At 42.8% G+C, this 27,111-nt stretch overlaps 1 protein-coding gene and 1 pseudogene across 1 annotated transcript in view; both read right to left on the bottom strand.

Annotated features, from left to right (window-relative positions):
• Positions 1–17,665, bottom strand: part of LOC100625795 — a 28,927-nt pseudogene extending 11,262 nt beyond the window's left edge.
• LOC100621006 (RE1-silencing transcription factor-like) overlaps positions 1–27,111 on the bottom strand; it is a 166,732-nt gene that overhangs the window by 94,973 nt on the left and 44,648 nt on the right. The window lies entirely within an intron of this gene.

Below are 27,111 nucleotides of genomic sequence, written 5' to 3'. Positions count from 1 at the left end.
TGGAGCATTTAGACTCCCAAACTACTGCAACTCCCACAGGCTGTCTTTAGAGCAAGGAGCTTTATTTTTTTTGTCTTGCAAAGGAGGTGATATTCAGTGTAATATGTCTAATAGTTGCATTCACTACCATATTCTTAATCCATAGAATTGAAATTAGAGGCAAAGTTTATGAGGCTCTATGATCTAAATCATTATACTTTATGTTTTAAATTTTGTAAGAAAAAAGACATCCCTGTTTCTTATTCAAAAGTTGATTTTCTGGAGTTCCTGTCGTGGCGCAGTGGTTAACGAATCCGACTAGGAACCATGAGGTTGCGGGTTCGGTCCCTGCCCTTGCTCAGTGGGTTGACGATCCGGCGTTGCCGTGAGCTGTGGTGTAGGTCGCAGACGCGGCTCGGATCCCGCGTTGCTGTGGCTCTGGCATAGGCCTGTGGCTACAGCTCCGATTAGATCCCTAGCTTGGGAACCTCCATATGCCGCGGGAGCGGCCCAAGAAATAGCTAAAAAAAAAAGAAAAAAAAAGTTGATTTTCTCATTGTGGAGAAGAGATTATGGTTATGTAACATTTACGATAAAATTAGATTTCATAGTTTTGTGGCTTTTTTCTGTCCCCAAGTAAAATTAGGGTTCCTTACATGGAAAAAGAGTTTTAAGTATCTGGGAAGAAATACTTAACAATAGTAAAAAATAATTTAACACAAATTTTTCTTCAGGAAGTATATACTATTTTTATAATGATTATAAAATACGCCTTTTAAAAATTAGACTTTTCAAAAGAAGTCAGATTACAATTTAAAAGCCATGAGATGAAAGGAAATCTTATTTGAACCAACAATCTAAGAGCCAGAAATAGCCCACTGATAAATCTTTTGCAGACTTCTGCCAAATGTTCTCCATATCACAGACTAATTCCTGGGAGCACCAAGACACAAGGGGGCAGTGGCTCCTGCAGCTCAGCCTGAAACTAGCTCACTCCTGTGTCTCTAGCACGCAGCCACTGGCACAGAAGGGTCCCATTTCACTTGCAAATTGCTTTTATTTATTTTATTTTGTCTTTTTGCTATTTCTTGAGCTGCTCTCGCGGCATATGGAGGTTCCCAGGCTAGAGGTTGAATCGGAGCTGTAGCCACCAGCCTACGCCAGAGCCACAGCAATGTGGGATCTGAGCCGCGTCTGCAACCTACACCACAGCTGTCGGCATCGCCGGATCATTAACCCACTGAGCAAGGGCAGGAACCGAACCCAAAACCTCATGGTTCCTAGTCAGATTCGTTAACCACTGAGCCATGACTGGAACTCCCGCAAACTGCTTTTAAAAACTCGTGTTTTGAACAGACTCACAGACTTTGAAAACAAACATGTGGTTACCACAGGGGACAGGTGGGGGAAGGGGGAGGGACTGGAGGTTGGGATTGGCACATGCACGCTGTTTTAGATGGACCGAATGACACTTGGGGACCTGCTGTGCAGCACAGGGAACTCTACCCGGTGTTCTGTGATCATCCAGGTGGGAAAGACTCTAAGAAGAGCAGATGTGAGTATATGCAGAACTAAATCACTGGGTTGTACTGCAGAAACATCACAACGCTGTAAATCAACTATGCTTCAATAAAACATTTACAAATAAAAATAACTTAAAAAGACTTACATTCTGATTCTTTGAAGACCCCTGTCTATGAATAACACAAATGAATAGTCCACTTGGGGCTAACGTGGGGTCAAGGACCTAAGTGAAATGATGACAAATAAAGACAATTTTGCTCTCTGGAGTAGGGGGTAGGCAAATGCCCTCAGAATGTGGCTGGAAAAGCTGGAATTTGAAAACCTGCCAGAGGGCGAGGGTATAAGCTCTGGCCCCACAGACCTGAGAGAAAACTGCTCCTCTGGGAGGTTTGTGAACTTCCAACCTTCCTTCTCCAGCTTTTCTGCCTCCCTGTCTCCCTCTGGTTCAATGTCATTCATCTTGACTAAAACGTCTGTCCTGATGGGCATAGTCATTGATTCAGACAATCCATAATATCCAATATATTTATTTGCTTGGCAACGGACGGTTCCCACAGGCTTTAAAACTCTATTATTTACCTTTTTTTTGGCCACACCAGAAGTGTGTGGAAGGTCTCAGACCAGGGATCGAACCTGTGCCACCGCTGTAATCAGAGCCCCAGCAGTGACCATACCACTCAGCCATAGGGAACTCCAAAGGCTTGCAGAACACTTACCTACATGCTTGGCACCCACTGTTTGACATGTTCTGACTTCTGATCCTGCTTTAGTGAACTTCAGCACTAAAACAGACTCCATCATATTGACCAAAGCTAATATAAGAAGCCAGTGAAAGGCTGGGGACCAAGAGCCTGGGACATGGCACTGACCTGGCCACATGGGGCATGCTGCAGGGTGGAGCGTGTGACGTGGGCAGAATGGAAGTGTCAGGGACTGGGTCTGGGCGTTTGGGAATGAATTCCTTTCTGAAGAGGAAGGGCAAGGTGGCACTGCAGAGCACTTCTGGCCCAAAGACCCTCAGAGGCTTCCGTGAACTTGGCAATGAATGTTTGCGAGATAAGATGACCCTAATCTGCACTGTGGTACCTTAGCCTTCGGAGGAGTGGAGAAATCCTTTGTTTGCCATAGGGTGATTTCTTAGGAAAACCTCACCTCCTAAACCATATATTTTGATAAGCTGCAACAAGTCTAAGCCAGGCAGAAAAATGTCACAGAAGAAGCATTTGAGACAGTTTTTAGGGCTGTGTCATTTTACATACTTAAGAGGCCACAAATATTTGGATGTTTTGTTCTACTTTTGGGGATCAATTTTATAACTTTTGTGAGGGGAAATAGCACTGTGATTATAGGAAATCAGGGTTTAAGTCACAATGGTCTTCCTTTTGACTTTTTTTTTTCTTTTTTCTTTTTATGGCTTCACCCAAGGCACATAGAGGTTCCCGGGCTAGAGGTGGAATTGGAGCTATAGCTGCTGGCCTATGCCACAGCCACAGCAACGTAGCATCCCAGCCACGTCTGTGACCTACACCACAGCTCACGGCAACGCCGGATTCTTAACACAATGAGCAAGACCAGGGATCGAACCTGGAACCTCATGGTTACTAGTCGGATTCATTTCCCCTGCACCACAGTGGGAACTCCTGGCTTCTCTTTTGATTGGCAGCCAGGAATGATTTGGTTCTAAGTTGGGAGTTGTTTTGTCCCTATCTGGTGGTTTAGGAGAAAACGTGAAACAGGTTGAGTGACCTTGTCATGGTCAACTAAAGGGCACAACAGGCCTTCTAACTTGAATTCCGTGGCTCTTTATCTTTTAATGATTCTGCTCTGAATACATATCATTCTGCGAAGTAAATCTCCTCACCAGACCACTTTGCTTTATCTCTGCACTGGATTTGGTGGCTACTGTTTTCGGTTTTTGAACATAAAACATTAAGGCCGCGAAAGGATCTGGCGTTTTCACTGGTGCTGTGTGACGAGCTTCTTACTTAGACCCTGATGGCTAAAGTCTCTAAGCTGGAGGCCGAGCTCGGATGCTCTGCTACTGGCTGAGTGGCCAGGGCGTCCTGGGTGCGGTAGGCAGCCGCCCCTGGTGCAGTGCGTACCTCCCGGGAGCCACCTTCACAGGCGCCTCGGCTTCTGTCAGAGTAAAACAAGCAACAGACCAGGGGTGAATGTCGATCTCAGGAAGTGGTACTTGTTAAGGAGAAACTGTGTTAGCAGCTGTCAATCACAGCACCTCCGACATATTTTTTTTTTTCAGTGACATCCGTGGCATGTCGAGGTTCTCAGGCCAGGGACTGAACCCAAGCCACAGCAGTGGCCATGCTGGATCCTTGACAGTCAGGCCACCAGGGAACTCCCATATTTTATACACTTAATCAAAATTTAGACAATTTTAGGTCATAAAATGTTAACTTGTAAGGCTATGATTATCACCTTCTCGGCACCCTTTCAAAGTGATTCTCTCCATTGGAACAGATCTTTCACTTTCTTCTCTATTTTTTAATTTTATGGCTGCACCTGCAGCATACGGAAGTTCCCAGGACAGGGACATACATTCATCCGAGCCACAGCTGCAACAATGCTTGCCTCATCCTTAAACCCACAGCACCAGGCAGGGAGATGGTACCCACACCTCTGCAGTGACTGGAGCTGCTGCAGCTGGATTCTTAACCCACTGGGCCTCAGCAGGAATTCCTGTTTTTTTCTCTAGGGACACCCAAAATACAGACACCTAGCTGACTGCAAGTGTCTAAACATCTATTTGTCGTCTGTCTTGTCTTCATCACTGTCTCACATTTTCCTTCTTCTTTTTTCTATTATGGCTGCACATGCAGCATGCGTAGTTCCGGGGCCAGAGATTAAGTCCAAGTCACAGCTGTACAGTTAATGATCCATCAGGCCTATATGATAAAGCCTTCATAAAATCCCTATGGTGTGGGTTCAACAGGCACTTGGGGGTGAAGAAATCCACGCCCTGGGAGGGTGGTGTCCTCCAGTTCCACAGAGACAGACGCTTGTGCCTGGCACACCCACAGACCTTGCCCTGTGGAATTCTCGATCCTTGACCGCACCCTTTAACGTACTCAGGAAGGCCAGTAAAGGGCCCCAGAGTCCGGTGGTGGCTCTAGCAAATTAACTGAGCCTGAGCAAAGGGTCGTGGGAAGCTGATTTGCAGGCGAATTGTGGGATATCTAGGGCATACTTCCTGTGACTGGCATCTGAGCAGGGTGCTAGCAGTCTTGTGGGACTGAGCCCTTACTCTGTGGGGTCTGACCCTATCCAGGGAGATGGTTTTAGACTGAGTTAAATTGTAGGACACCCAGGTAGAGTCAAAGACAAGGGCTTGATGTAAGGAAGAACCACCACACATTTAGTGACCAGAAGTGAAGAGTTCTGTAGGTAGTAAAGGGCACATAAAGGGAATAGTCTTTCCAATTCAATACATCAAATATGCTCCTGCTCTAAGAGTAGGTCACAAGGCTGTGCAGTTGCAGAGGGAAGGTTAAAACCTGCCTTGGGCAGTCGGGAAAGGCTACCACCGAGGAGGGAATGTCGAACCAGGTCAGAAGGTCTCTATCAGGTCAGGGCAGAAAAGAACATACAAAGGCTGGGAGGCTAGCTTATTGGGGGAGTTACAGCTTAACATTCTTTGAGCATAAAAAACAACAAGGAAGGCTTTATGATAGTATGAAATTGGCATAAGACAGGGAAATTCAGAGAGGGGTGTTGTACCATCCTGGATGAGGATCCACTGAAGTAACAGATAACTGGTTATCTAGAGCTGTTTTGGAGGCAGTGTGGTCAAGGGGGAGCCAGGGGTGGGAGTCAGGGAGTGGGGTAAAGGAGGCTACATTGTGTCCATGAGAGAAGTGATGCAAACTTGAATAAAAGAAGGCAGCAAACGCAACAGAGAACTAAGGTAAAGCTGAGAGAAACCTCAGGGCTAATGGTCAGGACTGACTGACTGGATGCAGGGTCTGTGGGAGAAAAGGAAATTTGCACAATTGCCAGTTTTCTGGCTTTGATGTTTGAATAGACGGTGTGAGATCCACTGAGATGGAGAAAATGAAGGAGAGCAGGTCTTCAGAGGAAGATAAGGAGCTCAGCTTTGGACACACTGAACCCTAGGAAACACTTAGACACTTGAACACATAGGTGTTTTGTTTCTGCATTTTTTTGGGGGGGGGTCTTTTTAGGGCTGTGGCATATGGAGGTTCCCAGGCTAGGGGTCCAATCAGAGCTACAGCTGCCGTCCTGCACCACAGTCATAGCAATGTGGGATCTGAGCCGTGTCTGCGACCAACACCACAGTTCACGGTAACGCCAGATCCCCAAGCCACTGAGCGAGGCCAGGGATCGAACCCACATCCTCATGGAGAGCAGTCAGATTCGTTGTCGCTGAGCCATGACGGGAACTCCCACAAAGGTTTGAAAGTCAGGAGAGGTTGATATTGAACATTAAATTTGAAACTCTGCATTTGGTTGGTAGGTGAAGACACAGGAAAGAAATATTCACCAAGAGGGATGAACAGCATCAAAACTAAAAGGTGTCTACATCATGACAAAGTCTGCAAACAAGTGTGAGAGGGTGCGGGGAGAAGTTCCTCTAGTCTGCATTGCTGGCGGGAACGTAAGTCAGTGCAACCACTATGGAGAATATGGCGAAAACTCAATACAGAACCACCATGTGATCCAGCAAGCCCACTCCTGGGCTTCTATCCAGACAAAACAATGACTCAGAGATACATGCACCCCAATATTCCTTGCAGCACTATTCACGCTAACAAAGACCTGTGCCAGGTTGTCCCAAAGAGCCTCAGAGAACTCACAGGAGCACCATGGGGTGCGTCAAATTCCTGAGGCCAACATCGTGATCCCCAGCATCTGACAGACACCACACTAACCACAAGCTTGACGTAGTTCACAGTTTCAACATCAGCACTGCTTCCCTTCTGAGAACAGCAGATCTTTGTGAAGCTGCGTTTTTGGTGGCCGCTGTGATCAAAAGCAAGTACTATGGGGTCCAATCAGATCCCACGGTTTGAGAGGTTGTGCAGAGCCCCGGAGGTAAACTCTTTCCCTAGCTAGTGATGGCAGGTGTTTAAGAGTGAACTCTTGGAGTTACCATCATGGCGCAGTGGTTAACGAAACCGACTAGGAACCATGAGGCTGTGGGTTGGAGTCCTGGCCTTGCTCAGTGGGTTAAGGATCTGGTGTTGCTGTGAGCTGTGGTGTAGGTCGCAGATGCAGCTCAGATCCCGCATTGCTGAGTCTCTGACGCAGGCCGGTGGCTACGGCTCTGACTGGACCCCTAGCCTGGGAACCTCCATATACCATGGGAAGTAGCTCTAGAAAAGGCAAAAATAAAAAATAAAATTAAATTAAAAAAACAAAAGTGAACTCTTTTCTTCTGATTTATGCTTATCATTTGTTGCAAACGCCTCCCAGGTGTTAGGAGACAGTTCTCCAGGGGTCTCATGGTTTCACATATGTTGTAAGCAGAGGCACTGATGCCTTTAGTGCAGACTGTCTTTTTAAGGATGTTTGTACAGTTGACCCTTGAACAACATTGGGGTTAGAGGTGACAACACCAGCAGACTAGAAAATCCATACGTAATTTCTGACTCCCCCAAAACTTAACTACCAATAGCCTTCTGCTGACCAGAAGCTTTACTAATAATACAAATGGTCAATTAATACATATTTTATATGTAACATATACTATATACTACATATATACTATTATATAATAGTACTACTTATAAATTATACAATGGTGCTATTATACAAAATACATGTACATTATATGTGCAATATACTATTTTACTCTTACAATAAGCTAGAAACTGTACAAGTTAATGTCATCTGTTTAAATATCTGTCAATACCTACATCCATATTCTCATGATACAAAACACTGTAAATATTTATATGAATTACACTAGACATAAAAAATGGAAAGATAATTTAAAAATTATTTGATAATTTGAAATTCACACTTTCAATGTAAAATTCATATAAATTTAAAATATATAATGATTCATGCATTGATAATGAAGCAGACGCAATATGATTACTTTACAGTAAGCTTAGTGTAATTGGTACAATTGCTTTACAGTAGCCTACCCTCTACACAGTGAATGAATCCTTACAAAATTTTAAGGCGTACAGTATTTCAGTTATATTCCTAACAGTGTTGGAAATACTGTTATATTAAAAAAATCCCACTCGCGTTGGTTGTATAGTGGTAAGTATAGCAGCCTTCCAAAAAAAATCCCACTCACCTATGATGACAGGCTGAGTTTCTCTAAGTAGGAGAGAGAAAAGAGGGATACAGTATGGTAATTCTCTGAAAGCAAAGTTATAAAACAGAGGAAAACTAACCCATTATGAATTTTTTATTAAATATCATTACCTTATTCCTACAAAAAGTAGACCATCCACTTCAATACAAGTCTTGCCTGGGACATTCCACATGATGAATAGGCACTGATGAGATGACGAAAGAATAATGTTTCATAGCAATGTTTTCACACAAAGACCCTCACACACATGTAGAGAAGCTAAGCTATTAACTGGACCACGTGAGAATTACCTCCTGTTCACTAAGGGAAGGGGTCGCTGCTGAGGGCTGGAACTGCTGGTGCCCCAGCAAAGGGCGTGGGCTGAGGGCAGGAGGAAGAGGGCTGTCTGGGAAGAGGACGGGGAGGGGGTGGAAGGGGCTGGAGAGGTGGGCACACTGGGTGCGACTTGACAAAAATACATCCTTGCTTTTTTATTTCTCTAAAAATGTTTCTATACAGTACCAATGCTGCTTCTTTGGTTTTATGGCCTGTATAGCACCAGAGAAGGGTCCGTGTTGTAAAAGAAGCCAAGAGCAGTTTTTAATGATCAGAACCCTGTTACCAGACTATCTGATGTCAGTTTGTCTTCTGGCACTGCTTCTTCCATGTCCTTTTCCTCTTCGTTTGGCACTGGTTCAGAAGCACTCATGTCCAAGTCATCTCTCTCTTTTTTTTTGTTTTTTAGGGCCGCACCTGCGGCATATGGAGGTTCCCAGGCTAGGAGTCTAATCGGAGCTATAGCCACTGTCCTATGCCACAGCCACAGCAATGCCAGATCTCAGCTGTGTCTGCAACCTACACCACAGCTCACGGGAATGCTGGATCCTTAACCCACTGAGCGAGGCCAGGGATCAAACCTGCATCCTTGTGGTTCCTAGTCAGATTCATTTCTGCTGAGCCATGATGGGAACGCCCCAAGCCATCTCTTAATTCCTTTGGTGTGGAACCCAGCAGCTCTTGAATTTCTCCAAGATCCCCACCTTGAAACCCCTCACCCTCCAGCTTTTTCCTCCATATCCACAATCTCTTTCACTTCTTTGATGAGTTCTGTGGTAAATTCTGTGAAGTTACAGCCAACATCTGGGCAGTTCTCTCCAGCAGGAATTTACTGCGTGGGGCTTGACGGTTTTCACAGCTTTTCATGTAATAACAATGCTGTAACCCTCCTGGCGTCCCTGACCTCACCATGGTGTCTCTTCCTCAGCGCTAATGACCCTTCCATAATGTACCCCTGTAATGAGCCATAAAGACCTCAAGACCGACCCACAATCTAAAGGATGATGAATTAGAGATGTTGTGTTTGGGAGCAAGAAAACCACTTCAGTACCTTCAGTGTTGAACTCGTGGTGTTCTAGGTGGCCGAGGGGTATTGTCTAACTCAAAAAAACTTTAAGGGAGCTCCTGTTGTGGCTCAGTGGTTAACGAATCTGACTAGGAACCATGAGGTTGCGGGTTCGATCCCTGGCCTTACTCAGTGGGTTAAGTAAGGATCTGATGTTGCTGTGAGCTGTGGTGTAGGTTGCAGACTCGGCTTGGATCCTGCGTTGCTGTGGCTCTGGCATAGGCTACAGCTCCAATTAGACCCCTAGCCTGGGAACCTCCATATGCCACGGGAGCAGCCCTAGAAAAAGCAAAAAGACAAAACAAAACTTTAAAAGGGGAGTTCCCGTCGTGGCGCATTGGAAACGAATCCAACTAGGAACCATGAGGTTGTGGGTTTGATCCCTGGTCTTGCTCAGTGGGTTAAGGATCCGGCGTTGCTGTGAGTTGTGGTGTAGGTCGCAGACATAGCTCGATCTGGTGTTGCTGTGGCTGTGGCATAGGCCAGTGGCAACAGCTCTGATTAGACCCCTAGCCTGGGAACCTCCAATGTGTCTCGGGTGCAGCCCTAAAAACAAAAACAAAAAGAAAACTTTAAAAGGCAGTCCTTTACTGGCAATGTAATTCTTGACTTCAAGGACAAAGCATTGATGGAACCAATCTAGAAAGTGTTCTGTCTTCTTGTAGCACAACAAAAAAACAGGCAGCTGGTGTTCATCTTGTCCCTTAAAGTCACAGGGGTGAGCAGCAGTCCTGATCCTAAATCTGACTGCCTTTATGCACAGCAGGAGAGTCTGCCCAGTCCTTCCTGCCTGCAGTCCTGGTGCTTGCTTCCCTTCCTTACTACTACATTTCCTTTGTGGCATTTTTTTTTTTTCCAGAATAGACTTTCTTGGTCTACATTTAAAATTTGCTCAGGCTACTATTCTTTCTCCTCAATGATTTTCTTAATGCTTTCTGGCAACGTGACTGCTGCCTCCTGGTCAGCAGAAGCTGCTCCTCTTGTTCATCTTGATAGTTTTTAAGCCAAACCTCTTTCTAAAATTATCAAACCCACCTTTGCTGGCATTAAATTCTCCAGGTCTAGGTCCTTCACCTTCCTTTTGCTTTTTTTCCCTTTTTTGGGACACCTGTAGCACGTGGGTGATAGGGTGACAGAGAACACAGAAAAGCTGGAGGCAGCTCTCAGCAGATACACACGGTGTGAACGGAGTTCTCAGTTACAAAAAAACACAGCTGCTGTTGGTTCTTTTATTTATTTATTTATTTATTTATTTATTTATTTATTTATTTTTTTGTCTTTTTGTCTTTTTTGTTGTTGTTGTTATTGTTGCTATTTCTTGGGCCGCTCCCGCGGCATATGGAGGTTCCCAGGCTAGGGGTCGAATCGGAGCTGTAGCCACCGGCCTACGCCAGAGCCACAGCAACGCAGGATCTGAGCCGCGTCTGCAACCTACACCACAGCTCACGGCAACGCCGGATCGTTAACCCACTGAGCAAGGGCAGGGATCGAACCCGCAACCTCATGGTTCCTAGTCGGATTCGTTAACCACTGCGCCACGACGGGAACTCTTTTTTTTTTTTGTTTGTTTGTTTTTTTTTTTTTGGTTCTTAGAATTTCTCATGAGGCATCCTGTTGCTGACTTCAAGCTACAAATACGCCCAGGAGAAACCCTGGGTCTGCCCACACAAGGAAGGCCTGGAGCAGCCGAACCTCGAGTCTCTGCTTTGCCATGCAGACAGGAGTCCAGCCTAAGTGTGCTACAGTTTCCTCTCCAGACCCACTTTCACCTAGACAGACCCCAAGGTGTAGCTTTAGGAGAATCAAAAGCTTGAGCTCTATCCCTCAAGGCAGTACCCTAAGAGCAAAAGCCCCATCTGGGGGAAAAATAAAGCTCATGCTACATTTTAATAATAAAAAAATCCACCCTAATCCAGGGCACTTCAACATCCACCAAAATATAGGAGAATCTGATAAAGGTCGATCACATTTCATGAATGAATCTCTGGATTCAGACAAAGGAGAAATCAGAGCTGATCATCCCCTTTTAAAGTATTGCTGTCAGCTTTACAAAAAGATTCTCAAAAGAATTTTTTAATCTATAATTGAGTTTGAAAATATAATTTAGGAGTTCCCATCATGGCTTAGTGGTTAATGCACCTGCCTAGTATCCATGAGGACACGGGTTCGATCCCTGGCCTTGCTCAGTGGGTTGGGGATCCGGTGTTGCCGTGAGCTGTGGTGTAGGTTAAAACACAGCTTAGATCCTGCATTGCTGTGGCTGTGGTGTAGGCCAGCAGCTGTAGCTCTGATTCAACCCCTAGCCTGGGAATGTCCATATGCCACACTGTGGCCCTAAAAAGACAAAAAACAACAACAACAACAAAAAACTTATATCACCCATAAATTTTAGACGCATATATCTAAGGCATTAAAGCAAGCAATACTTTAATATTAAATATAGCTCGAAACATCACCTAGTCTTTTGACAATGAACTTTACAGTTCCAAAGAAATCCATTCAAGAAAGATACCAATGCAAAGATAACTTTCACTAGTCTTGTGCCTTGTTTGGAAATCCCACAGATCACACCCTCTTGGTTAATTCAAGACCCTTACTTCAGACAAGACCATGGCCATTTGGCGCCACAATTTCTTTAGAGTGTTCATCAGTTGTTCAGGATCTTTATGTATCCCAACCCAGCAGCCATTAACAAAGATCTTGGATGCACTAAAATGCAAAACCAAAGGCATTTTGCACTTAATAACTCTAAATTAAGTAATAACCAAAGATTAACAAGTGTCTAAAGAACTGTATTTATACACAGTCAGCAATAGCTACAGGAGAAATTTCTTCTAAATTTTCCATATTCCATTCTTCTAAAGACTCCAGAACTGGAGAAGGTTGATATCCAACTGAAATATAAGCTATCAGGGCTAAATTCTTCACAAGTCCTACAGAGTGGCCCTTGGGATAAATAAAGTACTCATACTGATTTAACAAACCTATCAAAATTATTTTCCATAAATATTTTCCTTCCGTTTGATCTTAGGATGTACACTTATTTCCTAAGAACAAAATTATAAATAATATCTTAGTTCTAAACTAATTACTACATAATTACATAAAATCTTACTTCTAAAAGTAATTATAATACCTGGACAAAACTATAATTCAAAAAGACACATGCACCCTTATGTTCACTGCAGCACTATTCACAAGAGCCAAGACATGGAAACAACTTTAACGTCCATCAACAGATGAATGGATTAAGATGTTGTACATACACACAATGGATTACTACTCAGCCACAAAAAAAGAACAAAATAATGCCATTTGCAGCAACATGGATGCAACCAGAGATTCCCATATAAAGTGAAGTTAAGTCAGAATCTAAAATATGGCACAAATGAATCTATCTACAGAACAGAAACAGACTCACAGACATGGAGAACAGCCTTGTGGTTGCCAAGGGGGAGGTAGGGGAGTGGGATGGACTGGGAGTTTGGGGTCAGTAGATGCAAACTATTACAAACTAGAATGTAATAGTTTTGAATGTGATGTATAGCACAGGGAACTATATCCAGTCTCTTGGGCTAGACCATAATGGAAGATAAAATGAGAAAAAGAATGTTTATGTATGTATGACTAGGTCACGCTACCGTACAGCAGAAATTGGCACAACATTGTAAATCAACTATACTTTAATAAATAAATTAAAAAATTAAAATTAAAAACTTTGCTCTGTGACAATATCAAAAGAATGAAAGGACCAGCCACAGACAAAAAAAAAAAAAAAATTTTTTTTAATTTTTTTTTTTTTTGCTTTTTCAGGGCCACACTCACAGCATATGGAAATTCCCAGGCTAGGGGTTGAATAAGAGCTGCAGCTGCTGGCCTAAACAACAGCCACAGCAATGCCGGATCCAAGCTTTGTTTGCAACCTACACCACAGCTTATGGCAACACTGGATCCCTGACCCACTGAGTGAGGCCAGGGATTGAACCTGCATCCTCATGGATATTAGTTGGATTCATTTCGCTATACCAAGATGGTAACTCCCTAAAAAATTCTTTTTTAAGAAAATGGAGTTCCCGTCATAGCACAGAGGAAATAAATCTGACTTGGAACCATGAGGTTGCAGGTTTGATCCCTGGCCTCATTCAGCAGGTTAAGGATCTGGCATTGCTATGAGCTATGGTGTAGGTTGCAAACGCAGCTCAGATCTGGCATTGCTGTCGCTCTGGCGTAGGCCAGCAGCAACAGCTCCAATTAGACCCCTAGCCTGGGAACCTCCACATGCACTGGGTGTGGCCCTAAAAGGACAAAAGACAAAAAAAAAAAAAAAGTAATCACAATGTAACATAACCTTTGTCAGACTTTCTGTCTGGGATACAAATGCTAGCGCATTACCTCTGGGGTCTCAGCAGGACACACCATTCCCCACAATGTATTGTGCAACTGCCTTGGTTTCACTAGTTTGCCATCTCTACCAATGGGAGAGTTTAAACGACGAAGGTGAGAAAGAGTAGATGCAAAAGTCAGGCGGTTTAATACCTAGAAAACAAAGCGAATCTTTATAACGTTTGGGCACTTCTGTTACTCACACGATCACATTTCTGGCAAATACTAGAACAAGGCAAAGGCATTTTGACGTATGATCCACTTAGTGTCCACCTCTCCCATCCCTCCCTTCTCTTCCCTGTCCTGCCCTGGGAGGTCCTGTTCACCCTGGGAACCTCACCGACCCTTACAGCAGGATGGCAAACGCATGACATACACATCTACCACAGCACATAAACGCTCATGGTCTCTCTCCAGCCATGATGGAGAGAGGAGTGGGGCTTTCTTATTTGTTTGTTTTGTTCTCTGCTGTGTCCCAGTACCTAGAACAGTACTTGGCATGCACTGGGCACTAAGTGTTAAATGCATGTTAAATGCGACCAACTCACAGGCCTTGTGCATGGCAGACTAATCCATCCCAGAACCTTTCCTGGGCTAAAGCCTCTGAATCCAACAGGAGAATCAATACTTAGAGAATATTAAGCAAAGTAACACTTAGAAGAAAGGCAACACAGAGAGGGACATAAAGCCACCAACACAGACGCAGTGTACCTGGTAATAAGCCACCGCTCTCCTGGCCCTACAACACCCCATCCTCCTTCCTCTTCCTACATCTCTCATCAGGTGGATGTCATCACACTTCCCTGAATCTTCCAACCCAAACATCTCAAACTTTTTTGGTCTCTGACTTCCGCCTTTCACACATCAGTACACGTGCGCTGTCAGCTCTTTTCACACTTTCTCAAAAAGCTAGCTCCTCTATTCCCAGGGTCACAGACAGCTCCTCACCTCTTACACTGTCAGCACTCACCAACCCTGGCCATCTCCCCTCCAATGTGCCCCCCAGTCACCAAAGTCTATGTCCCCATCACTCACCCACGTGGACAAACGCCAAGTGGATGCCCACAGACCAGCTCCAGAGAAGCCTGCTGACAAGAAGCTCTTCCCAATGAGGCCCCAGATGCCTTCGCTACGTCTCCAGACGCCTGCAGCCCAACCACTCTGCCTCCAGCCGGAGGACCATGCTGTGCTCCCACTCTCCTCGGCCTGGCAGGACGTTGGCACCTCTATACCAGACCCCGCACCACCTCACCAAGAACTGCTCCCGAGTCCCCACTCCGTGGAGGGGCCATCCTTGAACTACCCAACACGAAGTCTACAGAACCTGCTTCCTCTTGCTTCTCAAGTCTGTCCCGCATTCCACCCCTGCACAAGTGCTCCAGAGCAGGCCTAATAATTTCTCACTCGGGTACCACAACCATCCTTCCACCCCAGCCCTGCCCTTCTCCATCTCTCTGCACATGACAATCACTGTGAAGCCTCCTGAAAGTAATCCTGAACAGGACTCCATCTAGGAGCTGCTCCCAGCTCCCGTCTCCACCCCACGGCCTTCACCCGCCCCCTCTGACAGACAGTGCCAGCCTGCTCCAGCTCCATCCACTGCACATGCCCTCCCCGCTCTGTCCCTTTGTTCAGGATGTCAGCAGTTTTCTCCAGCTTTCTTGACAACTGCTGATTCTAACCTACTCCCAGGCCTGGTTTATTTCCCAAATATCTCTCGAGATTCAGCTCTTAGGCACTTTGAATATTTAACTTACAGACTTGTGAGTGAAAGCCTTAGCCCTGCTGTGGCTCTGGTTACTGCTATGAAATGGGTTTAATCCCTGGCCTACGAACTTCCACAAATTAAAATTTTCTTAAAAAATAGCCTTGATTATTTATTTTTTAAAAAGACAAGGGAAGATTAAAAGAGATTAAAGAGACATAAAAACAATGTGCTATACATAATCCCTGACTGGATTCTGAAGCAGAAGAATAAATGCCATTAATAATATTGTCAGTACAACTGGCAAAAACCTGAATAAGCTCTCTAGATTAATAGTGTTGTCTCAGGGTTAAATGTTCCCACTTGGATAAATGCACTATGATTATGTAAGTGAACCACTTGGTTCTTATGAAATACACACTGACGTATATAGAAGCCAAGGGGCATGAATGCCTAATACTTACTCTCAAATTTTCCAGAGGGGGGAAAAAGTGTATATAGATAGCTAGATAGCTAGACAGCTAAACGAGAATCCTACAATAAATGAGGCAAAGGCGAAAACTGGTGAATCTGGGTGTAGAGTATACGGGAGTTATTTGCAACTTTTCTGTAAATCTGAAATGACTTCAAAGTAAAAAGTTTAAAAAATGTATTAATTACTCTTTTCCCATTTATACCAAATTGCACTAGACTAATCGCACTAGACTATTGTTTCTTCTGGCTGCCTCTGGCTTCCATGTCTATTTTACAGACAATTGTCAGGAAAGAAGTCAAAGCAGGGCTGAAGCTTGCAGTGCCCAGTAGATGGCATGGGGTCTGCAACAGCTAAACTGGCCTTCAGAACGGCTTTCTACTGTTTTAGGATGAGTAACAGTCCTGAAACCTCTTGAAAAACACTATGAATACATTTTGCTCTCATGTGACCATTTCCATCATCTCTGGATCTTCAAAATCATAAATAATATGCTCTAAAATATATCTGTCAAACCCAATGCTCTGAACACAATAATGATGGGAACTTTTGCTTGATATATGGTAGGGTTGCTACAATGCACTGACCAATAGCACTCTTTTTTGCACCCTAGAAAAACAAAACCTCACCAGAATATGAAGACACAGACATCATAGCCATATATAAACATCGCAAGAGTAGATGCAAACTATTGCATTTGGAGTGGATAAGCAATAAAATAGCACAGGGAACTATATCTAGTCACTTATGATGAAAGAAATGTGAGAAAAAGAATGTATATATATGTGACTGGACTGCTTTGCTGTACAGTAGAAATTAACAGAACACTGTAAACCAACTATAATGGAAAAAATAAAAACCATTTTAAAAAATAAACATCACAAGAAGCATTTTATATACATGTTCACTGTATGTACTTCAAAAGAAGCATGCCTCTAATACTCTAAGGAATGTCCGATGGCTGCTTTTCAAAACAGCAAGAACAGGTTTACTCATTTGATGGACAGACTGGTCATTTAGGCCTGAGAGAACTTCCATTCTCTGTCAGGATCCTCTAGAATTCCCCAAGACTGTATTTGGAAATGACCTCTTGTTGCAAACGAATGTCGACACAGACCCTCAAGTCCTTTCCCCCAACCAAAAAAGTAAAAACCTTTGGAAGATATAAAAAGATGAGGGGCAGAAAAGAGAGAATATGGACAAAGTGGGAAAAGCTATGCAGAGAATAAAAAAATGTTAACTGGTTGGTCTGTGAGGTATCTCCATATATGAATAATGTTTCAAAATTAACCAACAGCCCCTCTCATATAAGATTCTCTTTTCCAGTATCTCTCTTTAATTCCGACACATACAGAAATGAACGCACTATTCATTTCAGTGCACTGTTCTACATGGCATATAAACACCTGGTTTCTCCGTCTTAATCAAATCTCTTTCCTTCAAAATCTAACTGTATCCTCTCTTGGCCTCATCACCCTACCTGGTCACGATCCATCTAATAACAGTTTCTGTGGTCTTCCCCCTCCTGCTTCAGGACTCCTTCCTTAGAAACCTTACTCCATCTCAGGGTGTTGGTACCAGTTTCTCACAGATGATGCCCAAATCCTCGTCTTGATCGTCTTCTTATACCCTCAACCCTCCTATCTCCAATTTCCAGTTCGTTCTTTCAATTCATATATCGATTATTCCATCCAGTCTGTTATTTGTTTCATCAAAAATATTTTTTTCAGAGTAAGTGCAACATTAAAAAAGAATGGCCACATCATGTACCACTCAAAATTTTTTTCTAAAAATGAACTCACTAGGTTATCACTAAAAATCAATTCTTGGAGTTCCCGTCGTGGCTCAGTGGTTAACGAATCTGACTAGGAACCATGAAGTTGTGGGTTCGATCCCTGGCCTTGCTCAGTGGGTTAAGGATCTGGCGTTGCTGTGAGCTGTGATATAGGTGCAGACATGGCTCGGATCGCTTGTTGCTGCGGCTCTGGTGTAGGCCGGTGTCTACAGCTCTGACTGGACCCCCTAGTCTGGGAACCTCCATATACCACAGGAGCAGCCCTAGAAAAGGAAAAAAAAAAAAAAAAACCAATTCTTAGAAGTTTTGGTGTTTTTTTTTTTCTTTTTTTTTTTTTTTTCCGTTGTACAGCATCGGGACCAAGTTACACTTACATGTATACATTTTTTTTCCTCCCTTTGTTCTGTTGTGATATAAGTATCTAGACATAGTTCTTAATGCTACTCAGCAAGATCTCATTGCTTATCCATTCCAAAGGCAATAGTTTGCATCCGATAACCCCATCCTCCCGATCCCTCCCACTCCTTCCCTCTCACCTGGGGCAGACACAAGTCTATTCTCCAAGTCTATGATTTTCTTTTCTGTGGAAATGTTCGTTTGTGCTGTATATTAGATTCCAGATATAAGTGATATCATAGGGTATTTTTGCCTTTCTGACTTATTTCACTCCGTTTGAGAGTCTCTAGTTCCATCCATGTTGCTGCAAATGGCATTGTGTTGTGCTTTTTTATGGCTGAGTAGTATTCCACTGTGTATATATACCACCTCTTCCTAATCCAATCATCTGTCGATGGACATTTGGGTTGTTTCCATGTCTTGGCTATTGTGAATAGTGCTGCAATGACCATGCAGGTGCATGTGTCTTTTTTAAGGAAACTTTTGTCCGGATATATGCCCAAGAGCAGGATTGCTGGGTCATATGGTAGTTCTATGTATAGATTTCTTTTTTTTTTTTTTTTGTCTTTTTGCTATTTCTTTGGGCCGCTCCCACGGCATGTGGAGGTTCCCAGGCTAGGGGTCGAATCGGAGCTGTAGCCACTGGCCTACACCACAGCTCACGGCAACGCCGGATCATTAACCCACTGAGCAAGGGCAGGGACCGAACCCGCAACCTCATGGTTCCTAGTCGGATTCGTTAACCCCTGCGCCACGACGGGAACTCCTATGTATAGATTTCTAAGGTATCTCCAAACTATTCTCCATAGTGGCTGTACCAGTTTACATTCCCACCAACAGTGCAGGAGGGTTCCCTTTTCTCCACAACCCCTCCAGCACTTGTTATTTGTGGACTTATGAATGATGGCCATTCTGACTGGTGTGAGGTGGTATCTCACGGTAGTTTTGATTTGCATTTCTAATAATCAGGGATGTTGAGCATTTCTTCATGTGCTTGTTGGCCACCTGTATATCTTCCTTGGAGAAATGTCTATTCAAGTCTTTTGCCCATTTTTCCATTGGGTGATTGGCTTTTTTGCTGTTGAGTTGTATATTCTAGAGATTAAGCCCTTGTCAGTTGCATCCTTTGAAACTATTTTCTCCCATTCTGTAAGTTGTCTTTTTGTTTTCTTTTTGGTTTCCTTTGCTGTGCAAAAGCTTGTCAGTTTGATTAGGTCCCATTGGTTTATTTTTGCTCTAATTTCTGTTGCCTTGGGAGACTGACCTGAGAAAATATTCATGGGCCTGATGTCAGAGAGTGTTTTGCCTACGTTCTCTTCCAGGAATTAATGGTGTCTTGTCTTATATTTAAGTCTTTCAGCAACTTTGAGTTTATTTTTGTGCATGGTGTGAGGGTGTGTTCTAATTTCATTGCTTTGCATGCAGCTGTCCAGGTTTCCCAGTAATGCTTGCTGAATAAACTTTCTTTTTCTCATATTATGCTCTTGCCTCCTTTGTCAAAGGTTAATTGACCATAGGTGTCAGGGTTTATTTCTGGGTTCTCTATTCTGTTCCACTGCTCAGTCTGTTTTGATACCAGTACCACAGTATTTTGATGACTGTGGCTTTGTAATATTGCTTGAAGTCTGGGAGAGTTATGCCCTCTGTTTGGCTTTTGTTTCTCAGGATTGCATTGGCAATTCTGGGTCTTTTGTGGTTCCATATAAATTTTTGGGTTGTTTCTTCCAGTTCTGTAAAAAATGTCATGGGTAATTTGAAAGGGATTGCATTGAATCTGTAGATTGCTTTGGGTAGTATGGCCATTTTTACAATATTGATTTTTCCAATCCACGAACATGGAATATCTTTCCATTTCCTTACATCTTCTTTAATTTCTTTGATTAAAGTTTTATAGTTCTCGGCATATAAGTCCTTTACCTCCTTGGTCAGGTGTATTCTGAAGTATTTGATTTTTTGAGGTGCAATTTTAAAAGGTATCGTATTTTTGTATTCCTTTTCTAATATTTCATTGTTGGTATACAGAAATGCAACTGATTTCTGAATGTTAATCTTATATCCTGCTACTTTGCTGAATTTATTAATCAGTTCAAGTAGTTTTTGGGTTGAGTCCTTAGGGTTTTCTATGCACAGTATCATGTCGTCTACATACAGTAACAGTTTTATCTCTTCTCTTCCTATTTGAATGCTTTTTATTTCTTTTGTTTGTCTAATTGCTGTGGCTAGGACTTCCAAAACTATGTTGAAGAGCAGTGGTGAGAGTGGGCATCCCTGTAACTCTTAGAAGTTCTTTATTTTATTTAGAACTTTAGAACTATAGAATTTTAATTAACTCATTCTCATCTTATATCAAATTTATCACAAAATCTAGATGATTTTCCTTTCTCTACCTCTAATCAATTCATTTTTCCAACATCTGCCACAATAAGCTAATATTCTGTGTCCCTATTTTTGCCACACACCCCCCTGCCCCCCACAATCGAGGTCAATGCTTGTCAACAAAGAACGCATGTCACAATCAACTGGGGATCTATTCCAAACACTTGTACTTGGGCCCCATTCCACCCCTGTTCATCAGTAAAAACCACTTTAAATGTGTTTTTTTTGTTGTTGTTGTTTTTCTGGCCAAGGCATACAGCAGCTTGATATGGGATCTCAGTTCCCAAACCTGGGCCACAGCAGTGAAAATGCTGAATCCTAACCATTAGACCATGAGGGAACTCCCACCATTTAAATTCTTTAAAACACCTATTCTATGTGGATATTAACTTCAGTCAGTTAAAGCACTCTAATGTTCAAGATTTCTTCTTTATTAAACTTATAAAATATTAGGCTCTGCAGAACTGTTTGTAAGAGTACAAGATTAGAAACCTAAGTGTCCAGCAAAAGAGAAATGGTACAACAAAGTACGCTACATGTATATACAGAATAACATAGCTCAAAAACAAAATGGAAGTTTCCCTGTGGCACAGTGGGTTAAGGATCTGGCAATGCCCCAGCTGTGACTCAGGTCACAACTGTGGTCCAGGTTGGATCCCTGGCCTGGAAACTTCCACATGCCACAGGTGCAGCAAAAAAAAAAAAAAAAAAAAAAAAAAAAAAAAATATATATATATATATATACATATATATATATCAACTGCTGATCTAAATATGTTTTTAAAGGATACCAGCAATATTTCAACAGTACATATGGTATGCTCCCATTTGTATTTTTTGCATTAAGACTATTTCTGGATGGACTCATAAGAAATTATTAAGAACAGCTACCTCTAGGGAAGAGAGCTAGGGGTCAAAGGAAGACTACTTTTTATAGTGTATTCTTTTCTGTACTTTTCAAACTATTTTAATGTGCATGTATGACATTTTAAAAATTTTTTATATTTTAATTTTTAAATTTTTAATAAAAATTTACATGGAATTAAATAGTTAATTACAAATTTCGAACATAGTTGTAAAGATTAAATCAAGCAATCTGAGTAACATAACCTGCACACAGCACATAGTCAAGAAATGTTAGAAGTTCCCATCGTGGTTCAGCAGTAATGAACCTGACTAGCATCCATGAGGACATGGGTTCAATCCCTGGCCTTGCTCAGTGGCTTAAGGATTCAGCATTGCTGTGAGCTGTGGTGCAGGTCACAGATGTGGCTCGGATCTGGTGCTGCTGTGGATATGGCTAGGCTGGCGGCTGTAGCTCCGATTCAACCCCTAGCCTGGGAACCTCCATATGTCGTGGGGGCAGCCCCAAAAAGACAAAAACAAAAACAAAAACGAAAACAGAAAAACACTAGCTGCTATTAGATTACATTGCCGTAAGCAACATGCCTGGGACAGGTGGCTTCTGAGATAGTGCCTGGTGAGCCCTGCCCACTCTTACACTGTTAGCTCTTGAGTATCAACTGGACATGCTGACTTGCATCTCACAAAGACCACAGGCCGCTGCTTTGAGGATGAAGACACCAAAGTCAATGATTTCCATCTTGCCTGTGTGTTCCAGGGCTCTCCCTCCCTCTCCCTGACATGCCAGCTGCCTGCTGTCAGCCACTGCATGAAGGAAGCCCTGCAGCAAGGAACTGGATCTGGCTGCCCACCATGCAAATCAGCCCTCAGACAAACGCCCTGACTGTAGCCTCTGCAGCATCATGAGAGGTGTTTGACCAGAGGACCCAGCTAAGCCACACCCAGAAATTGTGCCATGAGGAATGGTGCTACTACAGTAATTTTTTACACAGCAATAAACAAATAATAAAATGCCTACCATACAACAGTAATAATAGGCTCCAGAAAGACTTTCTGACTAAGCACACAGTCTGGTAACTTACAAAACTAGACCAAAAGTAATAAACCCAAACAGTATCATACCACAGCCCTTACCTGTCCTCCTCTGGCCAGCATGCTAACCCAGATAGTACTGGTAGGTCGAGAAGAATTCTCCAGACATGATCTATACTCTCCTGTGTAGGCATTTAGAGTCCTTTTTGGCAAACACATAGACTGTGTCTGTTGCCATTTTCTCTTGAACAATCAGAACCTATGTAAACAATAAAAGTTATAACCTTAAAACCCACAATCGCTGAAGTAGAAAGAGTGAAATTTGCTTCTTAGTCTCATCATATAGTGTGCATGCAGCATTTGGAAGTTCCCAGGCCAAGGATCAAATCTGAACCCATGCCACAGTAGCGACCCAAACCAATGCAGTGACAATGCTGGATCCTTAACCCACCGCGCCACAAGAGAACTCCACGAAACATCGATTTTCAAACTTTACAAACTCCGTTTTGCAAAAATGCTCCATAGAAACATACGAGTTCAAAGAACGGACCAAATTTCTAGTGCATATTATACACAGTTAAATAAAATTTTGGTCTACATAAATTCAGCTGTCACCCCCTAAATAATTCAACCGCCACTTTCAGATTATCCTGCATAGAAGCTTAATATTTTTTTAAACTTTTTCTTTTTGTCTTTTCTATGGCCGTACCCGTGGCATATGGAGGTTCCCAGGCTAGGGGTCCATTTGGAGCTGTGGCTGCCGGCCTATGCCACAGCCATGGCAACGCAGGATCCAAGTTGCATCTCGACCTACACCACAGCTCATGGCAATGCCGGATCCTTAACCCACTGAGCAAGGCCAGGATCGAACCCGAAACCTCATGGTTCTGAGTTGGATTCGCTAACCATTGAGCTACAATGGGAACTCCCTTACTTTTTATTTTTAACTTTCACAATTTAAATCTTAATTATTTAATTTTGTAATTTAAACAATAATAATGCTATTATACCTTCTGATCCATTAGTAATGAAGTAGCCACCAGGATCCAAGGGGCATTCATTTAATTCACAAAGATCATGATCTATTAAGCAAAAATTTAACAGGCAGTAAACTGAAAGCAACATAACTGAAGTTTTTCCTATAAGAGTTTTCTGATGCTGTGTCTGAAGCTGTACTTCGCCTTCTGCAAAGACTGTGCTGTTCCATCAGCAGAGAGTGGAGCAGAGTACCTTCAAAAATAAAAGCAGATCACAAGTTAATAGGAAGGCACTCGATAAAACTAGTTATAACCACACTTTCTAAACTGTATTTCAGTGTCCGCTGCTGGAATAGCTCTTTCTTATGTGAGCTTTCTTAATCTGACTTCATGCAGCATCACTGGTGAAGTGGCTCCATCTCTTTCCCAAAGGGTATGCTTGGAGCAGTAAACTTGTTCAAATTCAGCAAATACCTTAGCTAAAATGACATGAAAATACATGAAAATATATGAAAAGGATAATTTTTTTCATAAAAGTTTGATGATTCCATTTAAACCAACATTAATATTTTCAGTAGAAGAAGCTCTAGAAAATGGCTAAATTAATCTACTTTACTAATATGGGGACTCACCAAAGTCAATATCCATATTCCACAGACATCAAGTTCTATACTTCATCACTTTTTTAAGACGCAAGACAAAAAAAAAAAAGAGTTAATAGGAGTTCCCTTGTGGCTCAGCAGGTCAAGGATCTGGTGTTGTCACTGCCATGGCTCTGGTTACAGCTGTGGTACAGTCCAGTCCCTGGGCTGGGAACTTCTGCATGCTGTAGATGTGGTCAAAACAAACACACACAAACGAGTAAATGTATCACAATAAAGACTATACACATATCATACGCTGAGTTTATAGGAAGCTATTAAAATGGTTCTGCATTAATGATCTATATAGCAGTTTCATGTGCCCTCTCCTTTGTTCAGGTCAGAAGTACTGAGTTATCAGAAAACAAAGAAACATTCAGACAACTAGAACTATACTATAACCAATACAGCACAGAAAAAGTAAACCTAACTCTTCAATTAAACATACAGAAAATCCTAGTCACTATTCCACAGAAAGGACTGAATACTTCTATCCCTGGCTGACTAAACAGCTTAGCCCACAGCAAAAATGTCTATTTGCTGCAAAATAAAACAAGACCCATGAAAGTCAATTCAAGAAAATGCAGAGTCAAAAATAAAAATAAATATGACAAGGGGGTTCCTGGAGGCCCAGTTAGTACTCAGGGCTATCACTACTGCAGCCGGGTTCCATCTCTGGTCTGGGAACTGAGATCCCACATCAAGCCACTGCACACAGCAGCAGAAAACATAAAAGAGAATAGAATAGAATAAAATAAAATAGGAGAAAAAAACAAATAGAATAAGATAAAATAAAAATGACAGCATCAATGGACCTTCAGATTATTATGCGAAGTGAAATAAGTCAGATGGCTAAAGACAGATACTCTTATGATTTCACTCATACATGGAATCTAAAAAGTCAAACCCCAAACCCAAATGAACTGACAAAAGAACAGAAACACTCACTGATATAGAAAAGACAGCAGTGGTCACCAGACAGGATGGGGGCTGGAAGAGATGCCCAGTGGGTGAGGGGTCAACTGTATGGTGATGGATGGTAACTGGCCTGTGATGGTGACCACTCTGTCGTGTATAGAGATGCTGAACTATAATGCTGTATTCCTGAAACATGTCATTTTTTTGGTCTTGTCTTTTCAGGGCCGCAACCACAGCATATGGAGGTTCCCAGGCTAGGGGTCGAATTGGAGCTGTAGCCACTGGCCTATACCACAGACACAGCAACGCCAGATCCGAGCTAGTGACCTACACCACAGCTCACGGAAACACCAGATCCTTAATCCACTGAGCGAGGGCAGGGATCAGACCTGCATCCTCATGGACTCTAGTCAGATGTTTACACTGTGCCATGACAGAAACTCCTGAAACATGTAATTTTTAAAAGGATTTTTAAAAAGATAAAAATAAGGAGTTCCCGTCGTGGCACAGTGCTTAACGAATCCGACTAGGAACCATGAGGTTGCGGGTTCGGTCCCTGCCCTTGCTCAGTGGGTTAACGATCCGGCATTGCCGTGAGCTGTGGTGTAGGTTGCAGACGTGGCTTGGATCCTGCGTTGCTGTGGCTCTGGCGTAGGATGGTGGCTACAGCTCCAATTCGACCCCTAGCCTGGGAACCTCCATATGCCGCAGGAGCGGCCCAAGAAATGGCAAAAAGACAAAAAATAAATAAATAAATAAATAAAAAATAAAGTATTAAAAAGATAAAAATAAGAACTCTAACTTGAACAAGGAGGAGGAGGATGATATCAATGACTAAAATATGGAATGTATAAGAATTTAAATTTTAGGTTAAATTCATTCTATTCTGAGTATGTTAAAATGAGAATAATTCACTGACGTGAGAATATTCAGCAAATGACTGATGATAACAAATGAAGCCAATGTGAGAGATCAGAATTAGTAGTGCAGGAGTTCCCGTCCTGGCTCAGTGGGTAACAAACTGGACTAGCAATTATGAGGATGAGGATTTGACCCCTGGCCTCGCTCAGTGGCTTAAGGATCTAGTGTTGCCATGAGCCATGGTATAGGTCGCAGACACGGCTCGGATCTTGTGTTGCTGTGGCTGTGGCATAGGCCAGCAGCTGTAGCTCCAATTGGACCCTTAGCATGGGAAATTCACGTGCTATGGGTGTAGCCCTAAAACGACAAAAATTTTAAGCATTTTATTTTTAAAAATTACTTAATTTTATAGGTGTACAACAATCACCACAACCAAATTTTACAGCATTTCCATCCCAAACTGTCAGTGTCAGTGCATACCCCGACCCCAACCTGTCTCATTCGTAAACCACGTTTTTCAAAGTCTGAGAGTCGGTATCTGTTCTGTCAAGAAGTTCATTGTGTCCTTTTTTAGTGAGTGAAAGCATTTGAGGTTGGTGTCTCATTGTCTGACTGACTTCACTTAGCATAATTTATAGGTCCATCCATGTTGCTAAAAATACTGGTATTTTGTTCCTTTTAATGGCTGAGTAATATTCCATTGTGTATATGTATCACATCTTCTTGATCCACTCCTCTGTTGATGGACATTTAGGCTGTTTCCATGTCTTGGCTATTGAAAATAGTGCTGCAATGCACAATGGAGTGCATGTGCCTTTGCGGAGTCGTGGTTTTCTCTGGATAGATGCCCAGGAGTGGGACTGCTGGATCAAATGGTAGTTCTATTTTTAGTTTTCTGAGGAATCTCCATATTGTTTTCCACAGTGGTTACACCAATTTACCATCCCACCAACAGTGTAATAGGGTTCCTTTTTCTCCACACCCTCTCCAGCACATGCTTATAGATTTTTTTGTTGTTGTTTTGTTTTTTTCAGGGCTGCACCCGTGGTATATGGAGGTTCCCAGGCTAGGGGTCTAATCAGAGCTGTAGCTGCCAGCCTACACCAGAGCTACAGCAATGCCAGATTCGAACTGCGTCTGCAACCTACACCACAGCTCATGGCCACACCAGATCCCCAACCCACTGAGTGAGGCTAGGGATGGAACCCTCAACCTCATGGTTCCTAGTCGGATTCATTAACCACTCGGATTCATTAACCACTGAGCCATGATGGGAACTTCTGTTTGTAGCCTTTTTAATGATGGCCATTCTGGCTGGTGTAAGGTGGTACCTCGTAGTGGTTTTGATTAGCATTTCTCTAATAAGTTGTGATGCTGAACATCTTTTCATGTGTTTTTTGGCCATCTGTATGTTTCTGGAGAATTGTCTGTTTAGATCTCCTGCCCATTTTTTGATGGGGTTGTTTGCTTTTTTGGCATTGAGCTGTAGGAGGTGTTTAT

Source organism: Sus scrofa, chromosome 8 (genome assembly GCF_000003025.6).
Source record: "Sus scrofa isolate TJ Tabasco breed Duroc chromosome 8, Sscrofa11.1, whole genome shotgun sequence".
Classification (NCBI taxonomy): Eukaryota; Metazoa; Chordata; class Mammalia; order Artiodactyla; family Suidae; genus Sus; species Sus scrofa.
Note: the sequence above shows the minus strand (reverse complement) of the source record. Positions and strands in the feature narration are given on the sequence as shown.